This window comes from Brienomyrus brachyistius, chromosome 17 (assembly GCF_023856365.1).
Source record: "Brienomyrus brachyistius isolate T26 chromosome 17, BBRACH_0.4, whole genome shotgun sequence".
Taxonomy (NCBI): domain Eukaryota; kingdom Metazoa; phylum Chordata; class Actinopteri; order Osteoglossiformes; family Mormyridae; genus Brienomyrus; species Brienomyrus brachyistius.
In genome coordinates this window covers 17,242,366-17,249,855 of record NC_064549.1, presented here as the reverse complement: position 1 = coordinate 17,249,855, position 7,490 = coordinate 17,242,366, and positions in this window count along the sequence as shown.

Below are 7,490 nucleotides of genomic sequence, written 5' to 3'. Positions count from 1 at the left end.
GCGAACTGGCCTGGGCTACAGCTGCCTTCCTCCACCTCCACTCGGTGGTCCGGCTCCAAGTCTTTAACCCGAGCAGGTTGCCAGGGGAGTCTGCCTGCAAGGGAGCCGGCGGGGCAGCTGCTGTGGCTAGCTGAGGTGTCGGCAGGGCAGGTAAGGGCGCAGCTGGGACTGATGCAGGGGGCAGAGGAGCAGGCTGGGGTTGCGGAGTAGCAGTAGCAGCAGTTTGCTGCCTTCTCCGCACAGCCTGCGCAGACAGGTCTGGAGGGGAGGAAAAGGTGAATGGCCTCTGGTCAGAAGGAGGTTCTGCAGGCTCTGGCTCCTTTCTGTCTGGGCTCCGGTAGAGGGGTGGGTGTTGTCAGGTTGAGGTTGGGGACAGGGATGTCCATGGACAGAACAGCACATTCTTGCTGCTTCACTAAATCGTTATGCCTATGGGAAATAAGACATTTTCAAAAATAACCTTAGTGAGCATTTATCAATAAGCCATAAAAAAAATGCCTCAGTTCAGCTGATCCCAAATGTTGGCTGAACACTTACTAAACGGACAGTGTATGCTGGTTGATTTCGAAAAGCTGCAGCGACGTGGCCTGCATGAGCCCTGGGCTGCTCAGGACCAGCCATCTGATCCTGCTGTAGTCCTGCAGGACGACAGCCCAGCGGTTCAGCCTCACCCCAGCTGGGTGAAGTGAGCAGAGCTCCAAGCAGATGGCTCACGTGAGGCCACTGTGCAGGCCCGGTGCCTTGGCCCAGCAGGCAGCTGCTCAAAAAGAATTTAGAAGTTAGGCCAAGTGTAACACAGCAGCAGAGTATGCATGCTTGGAAATCTGTAATATCATTGGTCTGCACAAACAATTAACTCACCGGTTCAGGCTTTCCTTCCCTGCACACACTGATGTTTTCAAGTGGCTGGCCTTGAACCTGCCCTGAAGGAGCCGCTCCCTGTGCCTCGGTGGCTCGGTCTCTCTCCGGCAGGTTGTTCCAGAGAGAGACAAACCTGGCAACGTGACTCTCCAAGACACAGGGCTCGTCACGTAGCCTCACCAGGTACCTCGCCAGCCTGACCACATGGTTGTACCAAGGGACTCCGTCAGGGCCTTTAAAAACCTGACAGGATGACAAAGGGAGTAAAGTGTGAGTGGAGGAAATTTGCAGTGCTGTTTCACATTAGGTGAATAAAAAAATAAATAAAAATCAGTGAATATAGATTCTGCCTTTCTGGGTGGCCAGTACCATGGGTGAGGGGTGCAGAGTGAGCTCCCCACTGTGCTCAAACCGGAAAACTGGTGCAGAATCCATTCTGATAGAACTCCAGATGTCCCCACTGCCTCCAAATTGCATTCACGGGCAGCTTCCCCCTTCCGGGGAACGCGCATGGCTTTGAAAGAGGCCAGGGCGGTTTGGGACGCTATCCCTTTTAAAGGGGCAACGCCCCCTCCTACGGTGCCAATCTTGCCCGAGAACCACAGGAGGGCTAGGCTTTTTCCAGCTGGCTGCCGTCTGTAATGTGCCAGTTTGTCCCAGCTTGTTCTGTTCTGGTAATTTGGGACAGAGGACTGGACATGGTTAGTAGGGGTGCGCCTATTCTCCCATGATGTAGGTTCAACTCTGTGTTAAGATACCCTAAGTGAAGCGACGAGCACAACCACCCGCATAATATGTTTTAAAGCTAGTGTTTAGACTAGTTAGGTCTTGTTTTGCTTACTTTACTGAGTTAGATAAACCACTTAACACTTAAGGAAGCTGTTTAGTTTTGTTGTGTTCTTTCCTTTTGCGCCATCCACAGTACAATCCCTCTTCTTTTTGCGAGTGTTTTGTATTTGGTTAGTTTTCTGCCAAGTATTTCCGGTGAAATAAATGTCCTGTATCTACTTCTTGGCCGCAAAACTGAGTATGTGTGTGTGGACTATCTGTTTGGGGTTCTCCTCCTACTGTCCACCATTTATTTGTTATTAAAGCCCTTCCATCCCTAGACATTATCCCGGGCTCGTAACAATGAACATGACATCTGCCCCCTGACACGTGAGAGCTTCGGTTCCTTGTACGTTAAAACTTGGTGAAAACTTGCGATGTTGCACCAAGATTTTACAGTTTTTCTCAATTGGTTAGGCTCATTTCTTGAAACAGAAATTACATTCTCAAAACTCTAAGATCATTTGGCAAAACACTCTTACAGTTTAGCACAACACTATAGCTCACATGCAAAAGCTCATATCTCTTCCAAAACTGTTCACTCAGGCTTCAATCTAAATCCCTTTCTCATTTAAACAGTCAGTGTCTCCAAAATGGCAAAGATCCTTCTCAATAGCTTTGGCTCATTTCTCGACACAGATCGGACATTCTCATCATTCTTGGTGCTTTTGTCAAAATAAACCTGGATGGTTGATCACAACAACATGGTTCACCTGCAAAAGCTCATCTCTCCTAAAACAGTTTACTCATGTGTCAAAACTACATTTCTTTCCAAAGTGCATCGTCCCTTTGGCATTGTGTGAGTACTGCCATACAAAATGTTTAGATGTTTTGTCACTATGGCAGAGGACCAACAATATACAACAGAAAAGAGTAGCCTCCAAGGTTTGACATCACAGATTGCACTCACACTACCAAGGAAATTATAACCATTTTTTAATCACACGCAAAGAAAGTTTCATACATATGTAAAAAGAAAATGTACATTACAGTAATAAATTGTATAAACACAAAATCAAAAAACAAGGACTTATTCAGTGGTCGCTGTACTCATTCTCCTGCTCTTGTCCACTGTCTTCACCCTCCTGATTATTTACACGCTGTTGTCCGTCTGGCCACAGATTCTCGTCCACATCACAGCGGATACTTTCTTTTGCGATGCAACGAGGGAAGAAACGGCGTGCATGCCGCAACCATCCCCTGCATTGATCTCCTGTAATGTCGTCACACGCTGCGTCCATAGCATGGAGCAGGGACGGCTGATCCTGAGCATGATGCTCATACACTCTCCACCTCCAAGCAGAGAAAAACTCCTCTATTGGATTGAGGAAAGGAGAGTAAGGTGGTAGGAACTCCATGACCATCCTTGGATGCGCTGCAAACCAGCCCCTAATGAGTGGGCTATGGTGGAAATTGACATTGTCCCACACAATTACATAAATGGGTAGGTGAGGCCCTATGAGACCTCTCTCATTTTCAGGGATAAAATCGGTATAAAGGCGATCCAAGAACATGAGGAGCTTCTGTGTGTTGTATGGGCCAAGACTGGGGATGTGAGTGGCCACACCATTTTCAGAAATGGCAGCACACATAGTTATATTGCCCCCTCACTGACCTGGGACATCCACTGTGCCCCAGTGGCCAATAATATTACGGCCACGTCTTCGGCCCTTGGCCAGGTTGAAGCCAGCTTCATCCACAAACACCAGGATGTGAGGGGTCTCATTTCCTTCCAATGCCATTATTCTCTAAAATAGAGTAAAGAACATAAAATCAGTCATACAGAAGAGTCATATACTACAGTTAGACAATTACATGTTCTCCCCCACAGGTTCAATGTACTACAGGCCACTACTCCAGTGGTTCTAAACTAGTGATAGGCCTATGAGGAAGTACTGCAGGGGTATTTGATAGAAAGGGGAGTGGGAAATACTGATGACTTACTGAGATGTTACAGTAAAACCTACAGTATTAAATAGATTTGATTGGGAGGCAACAAAATAAGGATTATAATGATAATTGTATCATACAGTAAACTGCAGTTTTCTGTTGAAATTGTTGAAGTCAGATGAAGCAAATACTGATTCTGAAATCAGGTAAAGGAGGTATTGAAACCAAAATAAGTGAACTACTGCTTACTGTGATTACAGGTAAGGTTATAATGAGAGACAACCAGTAACTAACTTACATTTACATACTGGTACCGCAGCTCCTTTACTCTGTCAGAGTTCCTTTCAAATGGTACCCTGTAGATTTGTTTCATTGTCATCTGATGCTTCTTCAAAACCCGGTCTATTGTGGAGATGCTTATTGTGTTTATATTCTGGAATATATGATTGTCCTGAAGGATGGCATCACGGATCTGTCTCAATGTGATGGCATTATTTGCCATCACCATGTTACAAATCTCTCTTTCCTGTTGTTCATTGAGCAGTTTTCCTCTGCCACCCACGCCAGGTTCTCATCCAATCCTACACAAAGAACAGAATACAGTAAGTTACCAGTGTAATTGTATTATTGTTTTACTGACAGTAACTTCACCACAATCCTAATGCAACATTGCACAGTGACTGGAATACTACTCTAAACTGTATAAATTATGTAATTCCATAGTTTACAGTAATTTGTTCAATATATTTCTTGTCATATTTAGTATCAAAACATTCCACTAGTCCTCTCCACCTGCTAGTATAGACCTACTACTGTAGGCAGATGCACACAAAATCTCTACAGTAAGTTATACATTTTTTGCCTCACGCACAGTGCCCTGTCCTATACAACATATAATTCCATCATAGATTACATAGAGTACATACCTGTTTTCCCTGCGAAAGGTTTGGATGATGGAGGATACTGTAGAGCGAGGTACATTAGGCTACAGTCGACGACCTGCCTCTGCCATTGTGAGGCCATGGTTTATGACATGGTCTATAATTGTGGCCCGAATTTCATTCGGGACAGCACAGTGTCTTCGCGCTCCTCGGCCTCTTCCCCTTATTCCTCCACCACGCATTCTCAGTCCTCCTCTTCTTCTTCTTCCTCCTCTTCCTTGAGGAAGAACTTCCCCTTGTCCGTTTGCTTGGCCTTGTCTAACCATGTTCAGAGATCGGACTGGCGCTGGTCAAGCTCTATATATCTGTGTTTGGCAGCACGCGATCATGGAAAACACCTGTGTGTGACACTCCCCCTTCGTTAGTCTAGTTTCACCTGACTGTCAATGACTGTCATCAATTTATCAAATTTTCCAAGAAATTCATATATGGTATTCATGGTATTATGTTCTTGACCAATTTTGACAATTGAACAGACAGTTGTGCATGCGAGTACTTATACAATGAAATCATGCTGACATGTTTTGAAGAGAATGATCATTAGACTGAGAATCAACTAATCAGTTTAGATCTACAAGATCTATTCATTTGGAAAATGTGCTAAATGTGGGCTAACTGTATAACTGTAGGCTTCTTGTACTTAATCATTTGCAAAGATGCACTGAGACAATTGAGACATGTACTAAGGCATTTGCCATTTGATAAAATGAATGAGAAATGCCATTCTGTTGTGAACATTTGCCAAGAGGTTTGGAGGTTTGTCCATGTTATTTTGAGAATGTAATTTCTGTTTCAAGAAATGAGCCAAACCAATGGAGAAAAACTGTAACATGACCTCCATTTTGTACTAAATGAAATACTTCTTTTTACCACGTGGTTTATCTATTGTTGTTTAAGAAAAACAGAACAAAGCGGGTATTTATACAGACTTACATATGCAAATATGCATAATCATGGGCGGGGTGGGGGGGTGGCTGTGGGCTCGCTCACGTACGTAAAATTTCATGCTCATTGGGATTTATAAAGGGAATGTGCATCGATCTGTGCTTACGCAGTTTTATGCATCTGGATTTTTTTCTTGCTTACGCACATTCCTAGTTTTGTCCTTTATGCCATGTTTTAGTGTGAATTCTACGCACGTCTTTATACATGAGGCCCCAGGTTTGGTAACCTTATCTTAAAAAGAACATTGTTTTAGAAGAGGTCCTGGCTGTAGGGGGATGTCCTAGAAACAGAGGTTGGCAGAGTTGAATTTGTTTAGCCTTGCAAGCAAAGGAGACTAAGGGGGGGGACATGATTCAGGTATATTAGATTCTAACAGGTCTAGATGCTGTAACAGAGCAGAGAAGGTGGGTGTGCTCGTAGTTGCAGAGGCGGCGGAATGGAGCTGTGTTTTACAGTGATTGTCCTCACCTGATACTGTTCTAGTTTAAGGAAATAAAATAATTGTAGAAAATGCTAATGTTAATGTTTTATGCTCACATTTAAATGATTAATTATTTCACTTAAGGATATTATTCTTTGGGGCGGCATGGTGGTGCAGTGGTTACTAAATTGCCCGTAGGAGTGCATGTGTGAGTGACTGGTGTGTGAGTGTGCCCTGCGATGGGCTGGACCCCCATCCTGGGTTGTTCCCTGCCTCGTGCCCATTGCTTCCGGGATAGGCTCCGGACCCCCCGTGACCCAGTAGGATAAGCAGTTTGGAAAATGAATGGGTGGAAGTTATTCTTTATACGGGGGCCTGGATCAGTTTGACAAGGAGCCTGGAAATGGGTGGGTAAGATAATTCTTTATTAATCCCACAAGTGAGAAATTTTGGATGACACCACTGACCACAAGGTAAGAGAGGTTAGATATGCAACATCATTATAGACGGAGAGAAGCTGAGAAAATTAGTGAAGCACCATATGTAACACACTTCAGTGTAGTCTTTTTTCAAAAACTATGAAAAATTTTTACTCATAGAAATAACTGTGAAACCTCCACAGGAATGTAAATCACTAAAGCATTCATGGAACCAGTAATTTATGGAAAGCAGTAGTATGCCTCTCCCATTAATTTTGTATTTGCATTTATTTATTTCTAAGATTCTTTTAAAGAAGTGTTCAGTTGTGTCATGGTCAACCTAATGACCATGACAACTAGGACTGTGCACATAACACAGCATAAACATGCTCCATAAAGAACTGGAATGATTTAGACTGCGTTGCGTGAGAAGGAGGCCTAGCATGAACACACACACACATGCACAGGCACACAGACACACACAGGACAGGACTTGGTGCGATAGCAATTTGGAACTGAAACCAATAATTGTGAATTTTTCAACGACACAGAAACCATCGATAATTTATTATCGATAAATTATTCGTAATTATTCGTAAGAATAATAAGAAATTATTATTCATAAGAACATAAGAACATAAGAACTATACAAATGAGAGGAGGCCATTCAGCCCATCAAGCTCGCTTGGGGAGAACTTAACTAATAGCTCAGAGTTGTTAAAATCTTATCTAGCTCTGATTTAAAGGAACCCAAGGATTCAGCTTGCACTACGTTATCAGGAAGGCTATTCCATACTCTGACTACGCACTGTGTAAAGAAGTGCTTCCTTAAATCCAGTTTGAAATGTTCTCCCTCTAATTTCCACCTATGGCCACAAATTCATGTATTTGAACTAATGCTGAAGTAACTATTTGGTTGAATAGCATCCAAACCTGTTAGAATCTTATATACCTGGATCATGTCCCCCCTCAGTCTCCTTTGCTTGAGACTGAACAGATTTAGCTCAAGTAACCTTTCCTCGTATGACATTCCTCTAAGACCAGGAATCATTTTTGTGGCCCTACGCTGCACCTTTTCTAAGGCCACAATGTCCTTTTTAAGATATGGTGACCAAACCTGCACACAATATTCTAGGTGAGGTCTCACCAAGGAATTGTATAATCTTAGCATTACCTCCCTTGACT